This window comes from Lepus europaeus, chromosome 12 (assembly GCF_033115175.1).
Source record: "Lepus europaeus isolate LE1 chromosome 12, mLepTim1.pri, whole genome shotgun sequence".
Classification (NCBI taxonomy): domain Eukaryota; kingdom Metazoa; phylum Chordata; class Mammalia; order Lagomorpha; family Leporidae; genus Lepus; species Lepus europaeus.
The window spans coordinates 43,875,388-43,898,251 of record NC_084838.1 but is presented as its reverse complement, the minus strand read 5'-3'; positions in this window follow the sequence as shown (position 1 = coordinate 43,898,251).

The following is a 22,864-nucleotide window of genomic DNA, read 5'->3' as shown; positions in this document are numbered from 1 at the left end:
ATTGTATTAGAATCCCCTGGCACATTTCTAACTCCACCATTTGGGGCAAGTCCGATTGAGCATGTCCCAAATTGTACATCTCCTCCCTCTCTTATTCCCACTCTTATATTTAACTGGGACCCCTTTTCAGTTAAATTTAAACACATAAGAATAATTCTTTGTTAATTACAGAGTTTAACAAATAATACCAGAACAAAAAAAATACTAAAAGGGAAAAAGTATTAAATTGTACATCAACAGTCAGGACAAGGACTGATCAAGTCACTGTTTTTCATAGTGTCCTTTTCACTTCAACAGGTTTCCCTTTTGGTGCTCATTTAGTTGTCGCCAATCAGGGAGAGCATATGATATTTGTCCCTTTGGGTCTGGCTTAATTTACTCAGCATAATGTTTACAGATTACTCCATCTTGTTGCAAATGACCGGGTTTCATTGTTTTTGACTGCTGTATAGTATTCTATAGAGTACACGTCCCATAATTTCTTTATCCAGTCTACTGTTGATGGGCATTTAGGTTGGTTCCAGGTCTTAGCTATTGTGAATTGAGCTGCAATAAACATTAAGATGCAGAAAGCATTTTTGTTTGCCAATTTAATTTCCTTTGGGTAAATTCCAAGGAGTGGGATGGCTGGGTTGTATGGTAGGGTTATGTTCAGGTTTCTGAGGAATCTCCAAACTGACTTCCATAGTGGCTTAACCAGTTTGCATTAGTGTCCCTTTCTCCCCACATCCTCTCCAGCATCTATTGTTGGTAGATTTCTGAATGTGAGCCATTCTAACCAGGGTGAGGTGAAACCTCATTGTGGTTTTGATTTTCATTTCCCTGATGGCTAGTGATCTTGAACATTTTTTCATGTGTCTGTTGGCCATTTGGATTTCCTCTTTTGAAAAATACCTATTGAGATCCTTGGCCCATCTCTTAAGTGGGTTGTTTGTTTTGATGTTGTGTAGTTTCTTGATTTCTTTGTAGATTCTGGTTATCAACCCTTTATTGGTTGCATAGTTGGCAAATTTTTTTCCCATTCTTTCGGTTGCTTCTCCACTTTCCTGACTGTTTCTTTTGAAGTACAGAAACTTCTCAATTTGATGCAATACCAATTGTTAATTTTTGGCTTTGACTGCCTGTGCTTCTAGAGTCTTTTCCAAGAAGTCTTTGCCTATGCCTATATCGTGCAGGGTTTCTCCAATGTTCTCTAATAATTTGATGGTGTAAGGTCATAGATTTAGTTTTTTAATCCATGTTGAGTGGATTTTTGTGTCAGGTGTAAGGTAGGGGTCATGCTTCATGTTTCTGCACGTGGAAATCGAATTTTCCCAGCACCATTTATTGAATAGACTGTCCTTACTCCAGGGATTGGTTTTGGATCCTTGATCTAATATAAGTTGGCTGTAGATGTTTGGATTGATTTCTGGTGTTATTATGCTGTTCCATTGGTCTATCCATCTGTTTCTGTACCAGTACCATGCTGTTTTGATAAAGACTGCCCTGTAGTATGTCCTGAAATCTGGTATTGTGATGCCTCCGGCTTTGTTTTTGTTGTACAAGATTGCTTTAGCTATTCGAGGTCTCCTGTGTCTCTTTATGAATTTCAGTATCATTTTTTCCAGATCTGAGAAGAATTTATTCCGTATTTTGATTGGTATCACATTGAATCTATAAATTGCTTTTGGGAGAATAGACATTTTGATGATATTGATTCTTCTAATCCATGAGCATGGAAGAATTTTTCCATTTTTTTGGTATCCTCTTCTATTTCTTTCTTTAAGATTTTGTACTTTTCATTGTAGAGATCTTTAACGTCCTTGGTTAAGTTTATTCCAAGGTATTTGATTGAATTTGTACCTACTGTGAATGGGATTGATCTTAGAAGTTCTTCCTCAGCCCTGGCATTGCCTGCGTATACAAAGGCTGTTGATTTTTGTGCATTGATTTTATATCCTGCTACTTTGCCAAACTCTTCGATGAGTTCCAATAGTCTCTTAGTAGAGTTCTTTGGGTCCCCTAAATAAAGAATCATATCATCTGCAAAGAGGGATAGTTTGAGTTCTTCCTTCCCAATTTGTATCCCTTTAATTTCTTTTTCTTGCCTAATAGCTCTGGCTAAATCTTCCAGAACTATATTGAATAGCAGTGGTGAGAGTGGGCATCCCTGTCTGGCACCAGATCTCAGCGGAAATGCTTCCAACTTTTCCCCATTCAATAGGATGTTGGCCATGGGTTTTTCATAAATTGCTTTGATTGTATTGAAGAATGTTCCTTCCATACCTAGTTTGCTTAGAGTTTTCATCATGAAAGGGTGTTGAATTATATCAAATGCTTTCTCTGTGTCTACTGAGATAATCATATGGTTTTTCTTCTGCAGTCTGTTAATGAGGTTTATCACATTTTTTGTTTTGCAAACATTGAACCATCCCTGCATACCAGGGATAAATCCCACTTGGTTTGGGTTGATGATCTTTCTGATGTATTGTTGCATTCTACTGGCCAGAATTTTATTGAGTATTTTTGCATCTATGTTCATCAGGGATATTGGTCTGTAATTCTCTTTCAATGCTGCATCTTTTCTGGCTTAGGAATAAAGGTGATGCTGGCTTCATAGAAATAATTTGGAGGATCCCCTCTTTTTCTATTGTTCTGTATACTTTGAGAAGAATTGGAGTTAGTTTTTCTTTGAATGTCTGGTAGAATTCAGCAGTTAATCCAGCTGGTCCTGGGCTTTTCTTTGTTGGGAGGGCCTTTATTACTGTTTCAATTTCTGTCTCAGTTATGGATCTGTTTAGGTTTTCTATGTCTTCCTGGTTAAACTTAGTTAGGTTACATGTGTCCAGGAATCTATCCATTTCTGATAGGTTTCCCTGTTTGCTGGCATACAAGTCCTTGTAGTAATTTCTGATGATTCTTTTTTATTTCTGTGGTGTCTGTTGTTACGTTTCCTTTTTCATCTCTGATTTTATTGAATTGTGTCTTTTCTTTTTAGTTAGTTGGGCCAGTGGGGTGTCAATTTTATTTAATTTTTCAAAAAACCAGCTCCTCGTTTGGCTGATTTCTTGTAATTATTTTTATTCAATCCTGTTGATTTCTTCTCTGATTTTAATTATTTCTCTTCTCCTACTAGATTTGGGTCTGGTTTGCTGCAGTTTTTCTAGATTCTTGAGATGAATTGAAAGCTCATTTATTTGGTGCCATTCCAATTTCTTGATGTAGGCACCTGTTGCTATAAACTTTCATCTTAACACTGCTTTTGCTGTATCCCATAAGTTTTGGTATGTTGTGCTTTTATCCTCATTTACTTCCAGAAAGTTTTTGATTTCTCTTTTGATTTCTTCTCTGACCCAGTGTTCATTCAAGAGCATGTTGTTCAGTCTCCATGTGATTGCATGTGCTCTAGGGATTCCTTAGTTGCTAATTTCCAACTTCATTCCTCTATGGTCTGAGAAGCTGCACGGTATGATTCTAATTCTTTTGAATTTGTTGAGACTTGATTTATGGCCTAGTATGTGGTCAATCCTTGAGTAGGTTCCATGTACTGCTGAGAAGAACGTAAATTCTTTATGTGTAGGATGAAAAGTTCTGTAGATATCTATTAGATCCATTTGGGTTATATTGTCATTTAAATCTAAGTATCCTTGTTGATCTTCTGTCCAATTGATCTATTTCTGAGAGTGGAGTATTGAAGTCCCCCAGTGTTATTGTATTGGAGTCTAAGTCTCCCTTTAAGTCCCTTAACAAATCTTTTAAATAAACCGGTGCCCTGTAATTAGCTGCATATACATTGATAATCCTTATATCTTCCTGTTGAATTGATCCCTTAATCATTATATAGTGCCCCTCTTTTTCTCTCTTCACAGTTTTTGTGTTAAAGTTTATTTTGTCTGATATGAAGATGGCTACTCCTGCTCTTTTTTCATTTCTGTTGGCATGGTATAACTTTTTCCAGCCTTTCACTTGCAGTCTGTATGCATCTTTGTTGGAAACTTGTGTTTCTTTTAAGCTGCAAATAGATGGGTTTTGTTCCTTAACCCAATCAGCCAATCTGTGTCTTTTAACCTGACAGTTGAGGCCATTAACGTTCAATGTGAGTATTGAGAAGGAGTAACTTTGCCCCGCCATTTGCCAAAGATATTTCCTAATGTATGCTTTGAACTTCCTGTGATCTTTTGCTATGAGGTTTCCTTCCTTTACCTTCTTTCATATTGGTGACCGTGTTACTGTGTTTCTGTGTGTAACACCTCTTTAAGCATCTTTTGCAGGGCTGGATGAGTGGTGACAATTCTTTCAATTTCTGTTTGCTATGAAAGTTATTTCTTTCACCTTCATTCACAAATGAGAGCTTTGCAGGATACAATATTCTGGGCTGGCAGGTTTTCTCTCTTAGTACCTGGGCTATCTCGCCATTCCCTTCTAGCTTGTAGGGTTTCTGATGAGAAGTCTGCTGTGAGTCTAATTGGAGATCCTCTGAGAGTAATCTGACGTTTCTCTCTTACACATTTTAGAATCTTTTCTTTATGTTTCACTGTGGTGAGTTTGATTACAACGTGTCGATGTGAGGATCTCTTTTGGTCATGTTTACTAGGGGTTCTATGAGCTTCCTGTACTAGGATGTCTCTGTCCTTCTGCACACCCGGGAAGTTCTCTGCAAGTATCTCACTGAAAATGCCTTCTAATCCTTTCTCTCTCTCCATGCCTTCAGGAACTCCTGGAACCCGAGTGTTGGGTTTTTTAATAGTATCCTGTAGATTCCCAACAATATTTTTTAGATTTCTAATTTCCTCTTCTTTTCTATGGTTTGACTGTATACTTTCCTGTTCTCTGTCTTCTAAGTCCGATATTCTCTCTTCTGCTTCGCCCATTCTGTTTTTAAGGCTCTCTAATGTGTTTGTCATTTGATCTATTGAGTTCTTCATTTCATTTTGATTTCTCTTCACTATCATACTTTCCTGTTCTACTAGTTTCTGCGTTTCATTTTGATTCCTCCTTAAGATTTCATTTTCACAAATGAGATTTTCTACCCTGTCCAGTAAGGATTTCACTAGCTCAAGCATTTGTTTTTGAAAACTTCCAAATGTCCTTTCTTATCATAAATTTTTTGAAATCTGTATCTTGCATTTCTTCCATCTCATCATCTTCATAATCTCAGCTTGGGGTGACTTGTTCATTTGGCGTGTCATACTGTCTTCCTTGTTCTTGTTTCCTCAGTTTCTGTGTTTGTTGCTTTGCATTGTGGAGATATTCTTTGGATTCTTCTTCCCTTGCTGTGTTTTTTTTTTTTTCTTGTTATACTATGACTGTATTAAGTGTACTGTCTGCTTTTTATGGAGCCTTAGAGGCTTGAGATGGGTTTGGCCTGAGAACTCTGTTTGGTTCCTCCAGGTTAAAGGTGTGCCAAAGATGACACTCCCAGTTAAGCATGGTAAATCTCTTTCTTTCTTTCTTTCTTTCTTTCTTTCTTTCTTTCTTTCTTTCTTTCTTTCTCTCTTTCTTTCTCTCTTTCTTTCTTTCTTTCTTTCTTTCTTTCTTTCTTTTGATTCAGAAGGGAAGTAATTCCAAACAGCTGATTGGAATTGAAGGTAGTTAGCAGGCGAATGATACACCCACAGGAGCCAGATCAGAAGCTCTTTCCCAAGGACCACACAGGGAATCAGTGCTGCCTTCAGTGTGGGCTCAAATTCTCCTGCAGTCTCCCACTGGGTTGCCAAGGTTACTGAATTTAGTGACTCTGGAGAGTACTCACGTGAATTCCGTGAGTTCTCTCACCCACCGTCTCTTTTTTCACAGTCTCAGTTCATTAGCACCACACATTCACTAGGTCCTAATTTCCTGTTATTTCACTCCCCCTCCCCCAGAGTGGTTTTTCTGCTTGGCTGAGGGCGGGTACAGCCCTGAAATCACGCCGCTTAGTACATAAGTCCAAAATGATGCTTGCTCTTTGTCTTGCTCACCTTTGAGAGGTGAGTGGAGAGAGAGAAACTCGTGTCCATACTGGTCACTTTTTTTCCCCTCTCTCTTCTAGTTAGCCTGGTGAAATTTTCCCCACCAGGTTTCAAGCCTTGTTCCCTCTAGCCTCCTCTTTCTGCTTGCCCGCCGGTGTCTCGGGCTATTGAGGTTCGGCTCACCTCGTGTTCCAGCGCTGGTGCATTTATTCTGCTGCTGGTGTCCCGAGCCGTGGGCTCCCACGCCCTCCACGGTAGTCCTCTGTGAATCACTAGTTCCGGAAGAGTTTCCTCTGCTGTTTCTTCCCCTACTCTTCCTTGAACCTGCAGTATCTCCACTTTTATTAAACTGTCTCTTCCCGGACTATCAGTGTGCTCCCTTCCTATTCCGCCATCTTGCTGTTTTTTTTTTTTTTAATTTAGTATTTATAGTTTATTAGAAGCCAGAGATGCCATTAAAAATAAGAAATTAACCCAAATAAGTAAAAAAAAATAAATTTTTTAACTCTGATGTTGACCTTAATGGGTCTCAAAGTAAAGCCCTAAAGTCATAATACAAATTGTTGGTGATAAGGCTTAAAACATTGTGAGTGAAAACATTTTCACTACTGTTTAGATTTATTAGAGGTCCTGGTATTTAGATACTATGTTAGAGGAAAAGGCAGTGGGATCTTTTTGTTCCTAACAGTATAAAAGTTTTTTGCAAGTGAGTAGTCATTTTTATTACTTGCCTGCTCAACAAAACACTCTTTTTGATTGATGGTGAACCCATGATATTAGGTAGAAATGTGGCTTAATTTTGATGCAACACAAGAAACTGCAGTATACAAGGATTGATTTTGATGAGAGACTGTAGTTATTGATTTCTTTTATTGAGTTTATTGGGTTTCCTTTTTCTAACCCTCTACAATTCCTATGTACATACGTTACCTGACATGGCTTAAAATATTTGTGGTTGGGGATGGCATTGTGGCATATGGGGTTGCTCCACTACTGGCAACCCCAGCATCCCATAAGGGTAACAGTTAGAGTCCTAGATTCTCCACTTCCAGTCCAACTCTCTGCCAATATGCCTAGGAAAAGCAGCAAAGAATGGTCCAACTGTTTGGCCCATGTGCCCATGTTGGAGACTCAGATGAAACTCCTGACTCTTGGTTTCAGCCTGTCTCAGCCCCAGCTATTGTGGCCATTTGGAGAGTGGACCAGCAGATGGAAGAGCTCTGTCTCTCTCTATCTCTCTGTAACTCTGCCTTTCAAGCAAATAAAAATAAATCTTTTTAAAAGTTGTAGTTATACTTATGGAAACACTATGTCCTTATTAAGTCAAAGCAAAAATTCTAAAACAAATAGATGGACATTATTTACTTCTTGATTTTAGGTAATAATGTATCTTGTCAATATAGATAAGATAGATGGATAGACAGATCATATAGATAACATATAGAAAAATATTACTCACAATGAGAAAATGAAATATATATCCCAAAGTTAATATTTACTAGAAACTTTGTTTTATTTACCTCCCATGGGTTTCAAAGACAGCAAATATACTGATTCTGGGACATATCAACAAATATCAAAACAAAAAACACCTTGATATACTTGGAAAACAAACAACTAGACTCACTATGCATTTTTGGCAAATACTAATTTATGAAATGTCATATGCTTAGCCACAATGTGGATTAGTATTACATACCAGATGTCAATATCATTAAGAATTTTCCCACAGAGATAAAGATGTAATCTTAAAATCTAATCAAACTTGTAAACTCAGATTTTTACCATGTGAATATGTACACACACACACAAAGCAGGAGATTGTTAAATACATTAACTAGATAAACTAGAGATAGTGTTACTCAGAAATTGTTCTTTCTGACACTGGTCTTACTAAGGCATTGGGTTTTGGGAAAAAGTTACCCATGAAGAATTAATGTCATAGTTATGACATCTGATTTTTTTTAAGAAAATGCATTAAAAGATATTTGCATCAATTCAAATATGATTGTGTAGAATTCACTCATTGAAATAACAGTATGTAGCAGAGATCCAAATCATATATGAAAGTTTGCCTGGTATCTTTTGATTTGAACTACCCTTAAAATTTTCTATTAATACCTTAAGTGTTGAATTCATTAATTAATGCATTTAGAAAATATCGATTGACCAACTTTTGTGCATCGGGCATGCTGTAAAATGATCTCTACATAGACTATGCACTTGGCATCTGGAGCTCATATTTAGTTTGTTTTCTTCTTTTAGAGTTTGTATTTTAAATAATCATTTAAAATATAACCGTTGATTGACAATAATGAGTAAGAGACTAGCTTTCAGAAACAGCTCTTCATTCCAACTGAGATCTAAAAAATAATGATTCTCAACCTCCATGTAATTTTTATTGTAAATTTCCTGGAAAAATTAACATTTATGCACCATATAACAAGGGTGTTAATAGCATTGTTATTCTATATAGAAACATCCATTCATCCTCTTTTCCAAGTTTTAAAATACCATATTTTGGGGAAGGAATTTGGTGTAGAAGTAAAGATGCTACTTGAGGTTTAAGTCTTGGCTTTGCTCTCCGTTACAGCTTCCTGTTGATGTACATGCTGTGAGGCAGCTGGTTATGATCCAAGTAGTTAGGTCACTGTCAATCATGTGGGAAGCACAGATTGAGTTCCCATTTTCCAGTTTTCGTCTGGCCTACATGAGCTGTTGCTGGAATTTCAGAAGTAAACCAGTGGATGCAGTGGATGGACTCTCTGTCTCTCTTTCTCTTTGCTCTCTTGGATTAATTTGAGAGTCATGTATACTGTTTTAATTACATATACAGAAAAGTTATTAATATAGTATAATAGCTATCATATATTGACACTTCTTTGTCCTTCACATGTATTAATAATTTTCATTCTTCTTTCTGTTTTAAATATATATGGATATACTATGCCAAAATATATGCAGTAATATAGAATATGCATAAACATACATGATCTAATATCCATACTAAAATAATAATAATACTCAGACATTTATATTTGAGTCAGACTGAGAATATTGGGAGACTGGCTCCTCTGTTTAGTAGATATAAATGAGGCCAGAGGAAAATCAGTTAAAACCCTTACTTCTAAATATATGCCTGTGTATTTGTTCTCGGTGAAGTTGATAATGGATTAAATAGGAAATTATGAGTTTACAAGAAAATTTTAAGGGAAAAATATTAAGAAAGCATCTCAAAATACATACATTCAAACTAAGAAAACTAACATTGATGTTTACTTAACATATCATGAATCAGCTTTTAACTTTATTTTGGATTATGAATTCTTTTTAAGATTATACTAAGCTGGAACAGCTTTCCAATATGAATTGAAAGCAGTATGAGGAATCTTCAAAAAAGTTCATTGAAAATTAGTATTATGAAAAAAATTATACAGATATTTTGTAAAATTTTGCTCCATAATAGATTCAACTTGAATTCTACTTTTTACACAATTTTTGAATTCCCCTCATATGCTTTGTTTGAAACTCACAAGACTCTGCAATAGTCTAAATATATCTTAACTCAAACTTTAATAAGAAGGTGGCATGTTAAGATAAGCCAGTGTATTGAATTTGACAACAGCCTAAAGATTCATCTAACAGGCATTTCTAGAATATTCCACCCAATAGTTATGCATTATGCCTCTTTTCATCAGAACATAAATCATTCTTCAGAATAGAATATATCTGAAGTTACAAGGCAGTTCTCAAGAAATTCAAATTAACAAACCATAGCATATCATCTGAAAAAATGGAATAAAACTGGTTTAACAGTAAAATAAATTCTGGAAATTACATAAATACATGGAGACTGGACAGCATGCTCCTGGATGAACAAAAAGTCAATAAATAAATAAAGTAAAATTTTTAAGTTCCTTAAAATTAATGAAACTGAAAATAAAACATGGCAAAAATTATGGTATTTAAAAATAGTAATTCTCTTTTAACTCTTTTTTTAAAGATTTATTTATTTATTTGAAAGTCAGAGAAAGAGTGGCAGAGAGAGTGAGAGATCTTCCATTCGCTGGTTCACGCACCAGTTGGGCGCAACGGCCGGAGCTGTCCCAATCCAAAACCAAGAGTCAGGAGCTTTTTCCAAGTCTCCCACATGGGTGCAGGGGCCCAAGGACTTGGGCCATCTTATACTGCCTCTCCAGGCCACAACAGAGAGCTGGATAAGAAGAGGAGCAGCCAGGACTCAAACAGGCGCCCATATGGGATGCTGGCACTGCAGGTAGCAGCTTTACCTGCTATGCCATAGCACCGGCCCCCCAAAACAGTAATTCTAAATGGAATGTTTACAATACGTGCCTACATCACAAAAAGTAAATATAAACAATCATGTAACTGAAGGACCTAAAAAATAACAAACAAGAGCCAAAGTTGGTAGAAGGGAAGAAATAATTACAATTCAGGCAGAAATAAATAAAATGGAGACAAAGAGAAATAAAATCAATAAATCTTTGGGTAGACTAAGTCAGAAACAAAAGAGGAGGATTCAAATAATAAAATCAGAAATGGAAATGGAAAATTTACAATTAACATCAGAGCGATACAAAGGATCATTAAAAGTTTAATGAACAATACCCTGAAAAGTCAGAAAACCTAGAAGAAATGTATACATTTTGGAATACATAAAATGTAGCAAAATTTAACAATAGTGACATAGAAAACCTGTCAATGTCAATGATGACATTATTTCAATGATATTCTCCCAACAAATACAAACTCAGGAAAACATGATTTCACTGTTGAATTCTATCAAACTTTTTTTTTATATTTGAGATTTATTTTATTTATTTGAAAGGCAGAGTTACAGGCAGCAAGAGTCAGAAAGGTCTTCTGTTTGATAGTTCACTCCCCAAATTCTATCAAACTTTTAAGGAGGAAATAAACTCAATTCTTATCAAATTATTCAAAACAAGACAAAACAAAACAAAAACCATTTGAAAAGAGGGAACCCTTCCAAACTCATTCTATGAGGCCTGCCTTGCCTTGGTTCCAAAATTAGACAAGAATACACAGCAACAAAATTATAGACCAATTTCTCTGAAAAAACTAGAAGCAAAAATTCTCAGTAAAAGACTAGCAAATTGATTCTTACAACACATCAAAAAAAATCATTCATCTATGCCAAGTGTGATTTATTCCAGTGATATGGTGTTGCTGCATGATGTTACATATACAAATCAATAAATATAATATACCACATCAACTGAAATTTAAAAATCATAAGATCAACTCAACATGCAGTAAAAGCATTTGATAAAATACCACATGCATTCATAATAAAAAAAAACTTGAACAAATTAGACATAGAAAGAATGTATTTTAAATATAATAAATGCCATATACGCCAACTTACAAAAAACACCTTGTTTAATATAGAAGAGCTGAAAGGATATCCACTAAGATTTAGAATCTAAGGCATTAATATCACTCTGTCAATATAATACTAGAAGCTTTAGCCAGGGCACTAAGAGAAAGAAATAAAGGTGTACACATAGGAAAGCAGGAAGTTTAATTATGTCTGTTTGCAGATGACGTGATTCTATACAAAGAACTGACAAATTCAATAAAGTTGCAGGATATAAATTAACAGGCAAAAATTAGTAGTGTTTTTATACACAAATAATTAACTTACTAAGGAAGAAACTAGAAGAGCATTTTCATACAATATAGCCAGAAAATAATTTTTGTGGATTAAATTTATCCAAGAACATAAATGACCTCTAGAAATAAAATCACAAAACACTAAATAGAGAAATTTCACAAGAAACAGAAAAAGAGGCAGTTTTTTGGCATAGCAGTAAGATACTGTATAGGATGCCCACATTTCATATATGAGTGCCTGATTCAAGTCCTGGATCCTCCACTTTCAATCCAGCTTCTTGTTAATGTGCATCCTGAGAGGCAGTATACAATGCCTCAAGTACTTGAGTTCCTGCCACCCATGTGGGAAACTTGATTGAATTTTGGGATTTTGGCTTTGGCCCTGTCCAGCCATGTGAAATATTTAATGGATTATTCTCTCTCTCTCTCTCTCTCTCTCTCACACACACACACACCGCCTTTCAAACAGAGAAGTACGTACATAAAAATCTTTTTTAAAGGTTTATTTATTTACCTGAAAGTCAGAGTTATAGAGAGAGAAGGAAAGGCAGAGAGAGAGAGGTCTTCCATTCGCCGGCTCACTAACCAGTTCGCCACAATGGTCGGAGCCGCACCGATCCGAAACCAGGATCCAGGAACTTCTTTGGGGTCTCCCACATGGGTGCAGGGGCCCAAGGACTTGGGCCATCTTCCATTGCTTTCCCAGGCCACAGCAGAGAGCTAGATCAGAAGTGAAGTAGCCAGAATTTGAACCTGCGCCCATATGGAATGACAGTACTGCAGGCAATGGCTTTACCCAGTACACCACGGTGCCGGCCCCCATAAAAATCTTTAAAAGAAACAAAAGAGTGGAAAATGCCAAATTATCCAAAGTAATTTGCACATTCAAGATAATCTCTACCCAAATACCCATGAGATCCTTCACAAAACTGGGGGAAGAAAAAACAAATTTAAAATGTATATAGAAACAAAAATGACAGCAAGTAAGCAATATAGAACAAAAAGAACTAAACTACAGGCATGACAACATGATATTTCAAGACATATCAAATATTTATTGCAACCAAATCACAGGGCCAGCTCTGTGGTGAAGCAGGTTAAAGCCCCAACTTGCAGAGATGGCATCCCATATGGGTGCTGATTAGAGTCTCAGCTGCTCCACATCCAATCAAGCTCCCTATTAATGTGCCTGGGATAGCAGTAGAAATGGCCCAAGTCCTTGTGCCCCTGCACCCATATGGGAGACTGGGAAGAAGCTCCTAGCTCCTGGCTTCAGATCGGCTCGGCTCAGGCCATCATGGCCACTTGGAGTGTACCAGAGGATGGAAGACCTCTCTCTCCCCCTCCCCCTCTCTCCCCCTCTCTCCCTCTCTGCCTCTCCCTCTCTGTCTCTATCTCTCTCTGTATCTCTGTATTTAAATAAATAAAATAAATCTTCAAAAAAGAAACCAAAACAGCATGATACTGATGTTAAAACAGGCACACATGCCAACAGAATATAACAGATACCCTAGAAATAAATCCACACATATTCAACCCACATCTTGGGCATATATGCCAAGAATACACCATGGAGAAAGGGCAGCATCTTCAACAAATGGTGTGAAGAAGCTGGATATTTATATGAAGAAAATTGAAAAAAAGACCCACCCCTCCTCTTACCATATACAAAAATCATGGCTCACTTGGTTAATCCTCCCGCTGCGGCACCAGATTCCCATATGGGCGCCGGGTTCTAGTCCCGGTTGCTCCTCTTCCAGTCCAGCTCTCTGCTGTGGCCCAGGAGTGCAGTGGAGGATGGCCCAAGTGCTTGGGCCCTGCACCACATGGGAGACCAGTAGGAAGCACCTGGCTCCTGGCCAGTGTAGCTCTGGCTGTAGTGGCCATTTTGGAGGGTGAGCCAACGGAAGGAAGACCTTTCTCTCTATCACTGTCTCTCTCACTGTCTAACTCTATCCGTCAAATAAAAAAAATGAATCAGGAACCTAAATGTCAGAACTGAAAAAAAGAAACTGCTGGAAGAAAACAGGGGAAATACTGCAGGACATTGGCAGAGGCAGGGCCTCAAACCACAGGAAACAGACTAGATGATATCAAACTAAGATGATTGCACACAGCAAAGAAATAATCAACAGAATGAAGAGACAGTTAATAGAATAGGAGAAAATATTTGCAAACTAGTCACATGGCAATGAATTGATATACAGATTATATAAGAAACCCCAAACTGTAGTAATGATAAAATAATCTAGTTAAGAAATGGGCAAAGGATATAAATAGAAAGTTTAAAAAGTGATTAACATAAAGAGAACAGATTTCATAGCTTGAATTCTGAGAATTTAAAAGTACTTTCCTCATTCCTTCTTTCTTTTTAATTCTTTCCGTTTTCTTTTGATAATACACTTTAAATTTACTGTATAATTACAGGCATAATGCGCCACTAAGTTGAGAGTGTTACAGGCAAGAAGTGGAAAGATCATCATTCTGCAGGAATATAGTGAACGTTTATAAACAATAATCAAATGACAAGATAGCAATTTTGCTCACTACTGATTTTCTTTGTACTCTATATGTTAGTTACCACAAATGACAGAAAGCATATGCTGTTTGTCTTTTTGAGTATGGTTTATTTCACTAAGAGTATAGTTCTCCAGGTGTTTCCATTTTGTTACAAAAACAGGATTTCATTTATTTTTATGGCAGAGTAGTAGTCCATTGTGTCTATATGTACCACATTTTCTTTATCCAGGCATCACTTGATGGACATCTGGGATGATTCCATATCTTAGTTATTGTGAATTAGCTGCTACAAATATGGGGGTACAGAAAACTCTTAAATATGCTGATTTCATTTCTTTTGGGTATATTTCCAAAATTAGGATAAGTAGGTCATGTTAGATCTATTTTCAGAATTCTGAGGAATCCCCAAATTGTCTTCCTTATGGTTATGCTAGTTTACATTCCCACCAGTAGTGTTCTAGGGTCCTTTATTTTACATCTTTACCAGGATTTATTATTTCTGAATGATAGGCATTCTAATAAGGGTGAGGTGAAACCTCACTATCGTTTATATTTGCATTTCCCTGATGGCTAGCAATCCTGAGCAATTTTTCATTTGTCTGCTAACTATTTATATTTCATCATCCAACATGCCTGTTTGTATCCTTTCCCTATTTCTTATCTGGATTGTTTGTTTTGTTGTTGTTGTATTTCTTGAGTTCATTATATATTCTGAATATCAGTTCTTTACCAGTTGTAGAGTTTATTCCATTCTGATAGTTGCTTCCTTATTGAAAGTTTCCTTTGCTGTGTAGAAGCTTCTTAGCTTGATGCAATCCTATTTGTCTATTTTTGTTTTTACTTCCTGTGTTTATGGGGTCTTGTTTTAGAAGTCCTTCCCTATGCCAATGTCTTGGATGTTTCCCTTGCATTTTCCTTTGGTAATTTGATGGTAACAGGTCATGGATTTAGATCCTTGATCCATTGTGTGTTGATTTTTTTACAGGGTGTAAGGAAAGGGTTTTGTTTCATACTTATGCATGTATAGATGCAATTTGCCCAACACCATTTGTTGAAGAGACTGTTCTTTATTCAGTGAGTGATTTTTAGTTCATTTGTAAAAGAGTAGTTGGTTGTATATGTGCGGTTTGATTTCTTTGGTTTTCAATCTATTCCATTAGTCCACATGTCTATTTTTGTACCAGTACAAGGCTGTTTTGAATATAACTGCCCTATAATATGTCTTGAGATCTGGTATTGGGATGCCTCTCATTTTGGTTACTCAAGATTGCTTTTACTATTAGAGTTCTGGTGTATTTCCATATGGATTTTAGGAACATTTCTTTCTGTATCTGAGAAGAATGACCTTGGTATGTTTGTTGGGATCACATTGAATCTGTAAATTGTTTTGAGTGATATGGACATTTTGATGATGTTATTTCTTCCAATTCATGACCCTTGAAGACTTTTTCATTTTTTTAATGTGTTTTCTTCTATTTCTTTGCTTAATGTTTTGTGATTTTCATTGTACAAATCTTCCATATCATTGGTTAAATATATTCCATTGTATTTGTTTTTAGAGCTTTTGTGATTAGAACTGATCATACAAGTTCTTTCTCAGCCATGGTACTGTTTGTGTATACAAATGCCATTGATTATTGATTTTTTGTATTGATTTTATATCATGTAACTTTGTCAAACTGTTTTATGAGATCTATAGTCTCTAATTGGAGTATTTTGGTTCTCCCATATATAAAATTATGTCATCTGCAAACAGGGAACATTTGACTTCCTCCTTTTCAATTTGTTTCCCTTTGATTCCACTTCATGCAGAATCTGAGTAAATTGTCCTGATCTATGTTGAATAGTATGGTAAGAGTGGGCATTGCTATCTGGTTCCAGATCTTAATAAAAATGCTTCTAACTTTTCCCCATTCAATATGATGCTGGTTATAGACTTGTAATATATTGCCTTGATTGTGTTAAGATGTGTTTATTCTATACACAATTTGCTTACTGTTTTTAATATTTATTTATTCTAAAGTCAGAGAGAGGGGAGAGAGAGTGAGAGTAAGAGCACGAGCTAGTGCAGGAGCGAGCAAGAGAGAGAGAGAGAGAGAGAGAGAGAGAGAGAGAGAGAATCTTTCATCTGCTTGTTCAGTCCCCAAATGGCCAAAATGGGTGGAGCTGAACCAACCCAAAGCCAGGAGTCAGGAGCTTCTTTTGGGTCTCTCCCATGGGTGCGGGGCCCAGGTACTTGGACCATCCTCCACTGCTTTCCCAGACACATTAGTAGGGAGCTGTATGGGACATGAACAAGCACCCATTTGGGATGCTGACATTGCACATGATGGCTTAATCCTCTATGCTGCAGCATCAGCCCCTTGCTTAAGGTTTTTAATCAAAAAATGATGTTGCATTTTATCAAATGCTTTCTTTACAATTATTGAAATAATACTGTTTTTTAACAAATATTTATTTCATTATGCTTTTAAAATTGTAAATATGATATACATGCAATTTTTCCACTTAGATAAATTTTTAAAATTAAAAAAAATCATTAACAGCATTTTGAAGAAAGAAGTATGCATTTCTTATACGTGTAAGTCAATGGACTGTTCTATTATTGACATGCATAATCCATGAAGCCCTCTGTGTCTACAGTATTTGACAGATAATCATTTTGGCCCCCATGATTTCACCTTTCTAACACTAGAACAACATTTAAAGCTAGGCTTTAAAACACTTATGAATTGATTTTCTAGCTCTAAAAGTGGTTAGAGACAATATGCAGTATGAACATTAATTCATGTCTAGCAGTACAATTGAAGCAATATGCTGAATGAAAGAGCTGTATATGCAGCACAAAAAAGTTTGAAGCCATTTGTTGGAGCAAAATATAGTAAAGAAAAGTATAGTCTGGAGCTGCTGACATCTCCACAAATCAGTCTGAGTGGTAAACTTCCAGATGCTCCTATTGAAACTTCTCCCAATGCACCAGATATCAAAGGCCATATTTTATTGGGAAAAGGAAACATAAATATTTGGAAAGTACTTACATATAGCCTTTTTTGAATTAATTTCATTAATAAAAATAAATGTCAATTTATATATGAGGATGGAGTCACAATATTGACAATAAGATCAACCTCCTTAAGAGAATTATCATTCAAGGGCATGCCCCCAGTGACTTGAGGGACATGTACTAGGCCCAGCTTTCAAAAACCATAATTGGATTAAGTTTCCATTCTTAATTTATGACTTTGGGGTTTAAATGTCCAAATGAGTTTGGGAGCCAAATTTTCTTTAACCATGCTTTCCCATGACAATGCAAAATAAATTATACAAAGTGTTTGACATAAATATTGAGAAGGTCTTTGTAGCTTCTATTTGAGATGCTGATTTATTCTTATTGAAGATCAAATATATTCATTCTGGCTCACACCTTCAGATATGCAACTCAGTTTATCTGTGCTGTATAAAATAAGCGTTGAATCTCCATAAGTATGGCCACTATACATTCATGTTTTTTATAATACCGAGATTTATATGTGTATGTCAAAACTTGCAATTAAGTTTACAAATTGTTTAAGACTTTATTTTAATTTAAGTTATACAAGTTTCATGTATTTCATAGGAACAGATTTAGGAACAAAGTGACACTTTCTTCCAAACCTCCCTCCTGCCCACGCTCCAGTCCTTCTACCTCATCACTCTCATATGCCCACTCGATTTTTACGAAGATCTATTTTCAGTTTACTTAATGATCATATAGTTAACCCTACACTAAATAAAAGTTCAACAAATAGTATGAAGAAAACAAAGTGCTGTTCCTCAATGAAATAGACAGGGCTTTAACTATCATTGAATCTCAAAATGTCTATTTCACACCAATATATCACATTTCAGATACTCCAATAGTTACTTAGGATCAGGGAAAACATATGATATTGGTGTTTTGTGGACTGGCATATTTCACTAAGTATAATTGATTCCAGTTGCATTCATCTTGTTGCAAAAGAAAGGTTTTCATTTTTTAATAACTGAGTAGTATTTATAGTGTGTGTTTATGTGTATAAATATATACATAGGTGTATATATATATATATATATATATATATATCATAATTTCTTTATTCATCAGCCAATGGTAGACGTCTGGGTTGATTCCATATCTTAGCTATTGTGAATTAAGCTGCAATAAACATGGGGAAACAGATAACTCTTTCAGATGCTGATATCCTTTTGTTTTGGTAGAGTCCCAGGAGTGGGGCAACTAGATCATATGGTAGGTCTATATTCAGATTTCTGAGGTATCTCTATACTGTCTTCCACAGTATCTCCATACTGTCATCCAGTTTACATTCCTACCAACATTGCTCCAGGGTTCCTGTTCCCATACATCCTCACCAGAATTTGTCATTTGTTTCTGTATGAGAGCCATTCTAACTGGAGTGAGGTGAAACCTCACCATGGTTTTGATTTGCAGTTCCCTGACGGCTAGTGATCCTGAGCACTTTTTCAAGTGTCTGTTGGCCATTTGAATTTCCTCTCTTGAAAAATGCCAGTTCAAGTCCTTTCCCCATTTATTAACTGGATTATTTATTTTATTATTGTTGAATTTCTTGAGGTCTTTATAGATTCTGCATGTTAATGATTTATCAGTTGTAAAGTTTCCAAATATTTTCACCCATTCTGTCAGTTGCCTCTTCACTTTGATGAGTGTTTCTTTCGCAATGCAGAACCTTCTCAGCTTGATGTAATCCCATTTGTCAATTTTGGCTTTGATTACCTGTGCCTCTGGGATATTTTCCAAGATGTCTTTGCCTATGTAAATGTCTTGCAATGTTTCCCCCAATGTTCTCTAATAATTTGATGGACTCAGGTCATAGATTTATGTCTTTATCCATTTGGAGTGGATTTTTGTGTAAGGTGTAAAGTATGGATATAATTTCATACTTCTGCACATGGTTATCCAGTTTTCACAGAACCCTTTGTTAAAGAGACTGTGCTTGCTCCAGGGATTGATTTTAGCTCCTTTTCAAATATTAGTTGGCTGTAGATTCACGAATTTATTTCTGAAGTTTCTATTCTGTTCCATTGGTCTACAAGTGTGTTCTTCTGCCAGTACCAGGCCATTTTGATCATAACTGCACTGTAGTATGTCTTTTTTTTTTTACAGGCAGAGTTAGTGAAAGAGAGAAACAGAGAGAAAGGTCTTCCTTCAGTTGGTTCGCCCCGCAAAAGGCCGCTACAGCTGTCACACTGCGGCCGGTGCACTGCGCTGATCCAAAGCCAGGAGCCAGGTGCTTCCTCCTGGTCTCCCATGAGGGTGCAGGCCCAAGCACTTGGGCCATCCTCCACTGTCTACCCGGGCCACAGCAGAGAGCTGGAATGAAAGAGGAGCAACCGGGACAGAATCTGGTGCCTCAACCAGGACTAGAACCTGGGGTGCCGGCACCACAGGTGGAGGATTAGCCAAGTGAGCCGTGGCGCTGGCCTGTAGTATGTCTTAAAATCACTTATTGTGATGCCTCCAGCTTTGTGTGCATGTGTGTGTGTGTGTGTAAGATTGCTTTAGCTATTTGGGGTCTCATGCATTTCCATATGAATTTTAACATCATTCTTTCCCTAAATCTGCAAAGAATGTACTTGGCACTTTGGTTGGGATCACATTGAATCTGTATATTGCTTTTGGTAGTATGGACATTTTGATGAACTATTATGAACATGGAAGATTCTTCCGTTTTTTAATGTCTTATTTTATTTCTTACATTAGTGTTTTGCAGTTTTCATCATGGAGATCTTTCGTATCTTTGGTTAAATTTATTCCAAGGTATTTAATTATTTTTGAGCTATTGTGAATGGGATTGTTATTCAAAGTTCTTTCTCAGCCATGGCATTGTCTGTGTGTTCAAAGGCTATTGATTTTTCCATGTTGATTTTATATTCTACCACTTTGCTGAACTCTTTCATGAGTTCCAATAGTCTCTCAGTGGAATCTTTTGGATCCCCTATATGTGTAATCATGTCATCTGCAAATGAGGATAGTATGATTTCCTCCTTTCCAATTTGTATTAATTTGATTTATTTTCTTGCCTAATGGCTCTGCCTAAAACTTCTAGGACTATATTAAACAGCAATGGTGAGAGTGGGCATCCTTGTGTGGTTCTGTATATTAGGGGGGATGCTTCCAGCTTCTCCACGTTCAGTAGCATGCTAGGTGTGGGTTTAGAGAAAATTACCTTGATTGTGTTGAGAAATGCTCCTTCTGTACCCAATTTGTTTAGAGTTTTCATATGAAATATCTTGTATTTTATGAAATGTGTTCTCTGCATCTATTGAGATAACCATATGGTTTTTGTTTTTCAGTTTGTTAATGTGATGCAGTTGAACCATCACTGCATACCAGAGATAAATCCCATTTGATCCAGGTGAATATTTCTGATGTGTTGTTCTGTTTGATTAGCTAATATTTTGTTGAGGATTTTATGTTCATCAGAGATATTGTAGTTTGAGACTCTTCTAAACTATTTTTATTCCATATATTCTTACAATGTATATTTTAAAATTATATCTGTTTACTTTTTTACATTTAATGATATATTTTTTTTTGACAGGCAGAGTGGACAGTGAGAGAGAGAGATAGAGATAAAGGTCTTCCTTTTTGCCGTTGGTTCACCCTCCAATGGCCGCCGCGGCCAGCGCACTGCGGCCGGCGCACCATGCTGATCCGATGGCAGGAGCCAGGTGCTTCTCCTGGTCTCCCATGGGGTGCAGGGCCCAAGCACTTGGGCCATCCTCCACTGCACTCCCTGGCCACAGCAGAGAGCTGGCCTGGAAGAGGGGCAACCAGGACAGGATCAGTGCCCCGACCAGGACTAGAACCCGGTGTGCCGGCACCACAAGGCGGAGGATTAGCCTATTGAGCCACGGCGCCGGCCTCATTTAATGATATTTTATGGAATGTGTTTCTACATTGGTTTTGCAGGAGTCCAGCAAATGCATGATAATTACTACAACAGAATTCTCATGTTAATGTAATATTAATACAAAGAGATCAGATTCAATGTAGTTCATGGATATGATGCAAAGATTACAATGATACTTTCTTACCTCCTTCTAAACCTCCTTCTTTCCCTCTCTTTTGCTTTTTCACTTTCTTTATTTCTTTTTTTTCTTTCTCATTTTGCAAAATTCATTTCATGTGTAGATAACATACATGTACACATATGGACATTATTACTTCAAAACAGGGATATTAATATATCACATGGAATTCATGACAATGTGTGTTTTTATAGAAAATTTCTAATGCTTTCTGGGGTATTTTTTTTAAAGTTTTATTTTATGTATTTGAAAGACTTACAGAGAGATGTAGAGACAGAGAGGGAGGTCTTCCATCAGCTGGTTCACTCTGCAGATGGCCACAACCGCTGGAGTTGGGCTGATCTGAAACCAGGAGCCAGAAGCTTCTTCCAGGTCTCCCACGTGAGTACAGGGCCCACGGACTTGGGCCATCTTCTACTGCTGTCCCAGCCCACAGCAGAAGAGGAGCAGCAGAGACTAGAACCAGCACCCATATGGTATGCCAGCACTGCAGGTGGTGGCTTTACCCGCTATGCCACAGTGCCAGTCCCTGTGCAGCAAGTTTTTAAGAATAAGTCCAAAGTTATTCTTTGAAAGTTGAGAAGAAAATATTTTTGAAGGAAAATACTCTTTAAAATATAGTTTGAGAAGAGAAGCAAGAATTCTGTAAAAAATGAATTTAATGCAGTCTCAAAGGAGATTATGATAATTCTTAAGTCTTAGAGGGAAGAATATTAGTACATGCAAGTGAGATAAATGCAAATGCAAATTAGCATATTTTCAATTAGAGGACCACAGGGCTGTAGAAATTCAATAGCATGCTATCAGTTGATGCTTTTCTTTACTAACATGCTTTCTTTATTATCATCAAGATGTATGAAGAATTTTGTGTTCATATGTGCATGGTTTTAGTTAAAAAAGAAAAAAAAAAAAACAAAGGTATGCACCCATCAAATCAAGAAAGGAGTGGCTGGCATCATGGCAATAGTGGATTAAGTCACTGCCTGTGATACCGACATCCCTTATATGCACTGCCAGGTCATGTCCCCTCTGCTCCACTTTTCACCCAGCTCCTTGTTAATGTGCCAAAGAAAGCAGCCTCTACCTCCTTGAGCCTCTACCACCCATTGGAAATCCACATGAAGTTCCTGGCTCCTGGTTTTGCCTGACCCAGCCTCAGCACAGCTGTTGTGGCCATTTGGGGAATGAATCAGTGGATGGAAGATCTCTTTCTCTCTCACCCTTTCTCTGATCATTTAAAAAAGAAAATAGAATGAGATACCTTCTCTAATTATCCACTTATTGCTTTTATCTTATATAAAATACATATATCTCCAATCTCATTTTAAAAAAATATATCTCAGTATTCTTTAGTTTTGAAAGCTGAAAAGGTAACTCATAAATATAATCATGATAATTAAAATTGTGTTTCTATATCAAGTTATAATAAGAGAGCAATATAAAAAATTACAGTTGGGAAATATGTATATCCTAGATATCTAAGTGGAAAATACGTGTTTTACTATAGATGAAGATCCCTGGTTTCACTGATTATTTTCCTTATGAGAAGAGTAAAACTCACCCTATTTTTCTGTTCTACTTCAATGCAAACATGCATGATAACTTATGGAAAAACAGTGTAAATAGGAAAAAATAAAATTCATAAATTATTACCAATAGCCACTGACATA